We start from the raw sequence: 201 nt of genomic DNA, 5'->3' as shown, positions 1-201 counted from the left end.
CCGAGGCGTGGGAGAGGCGCCAGCCCGCCCGGCCCCGTCGGGCTCTCTGGTTCATTGGCACTGGTTTTCCCAAAGGGGACCATACCGAGGCAGGGGGAGGGAAGGGGCTTCTCTTGTGCAGCATCTTCTAAAAAACCGTTTTCAATTGACCTTTTGGAGAGTCTCAGTCCAAAACACTAAAATTGGCGGATTTACCAGCAT

The sequence above is a fragment of the Buceros rhinoceros genome, unplaced genomic scaffold (genome assembly GCF_000710305.1).
Source record: "Buceros rhinoceros silvestris isolate BGI_N320 unplaced genomic scaffold, ASM71030v1 scaffold34889, whole genome shotgun sequence".
NCBI classification, from domain to species: domain Eukaryota; kingdom Metazoa; phylum Chordata; class Aves; order Bucerotiformes; family Bucerotidae; genus Buceros; species Buceros rhinoceros.
Note: the sequence above shows the minus strand (reverse complement) of the source record.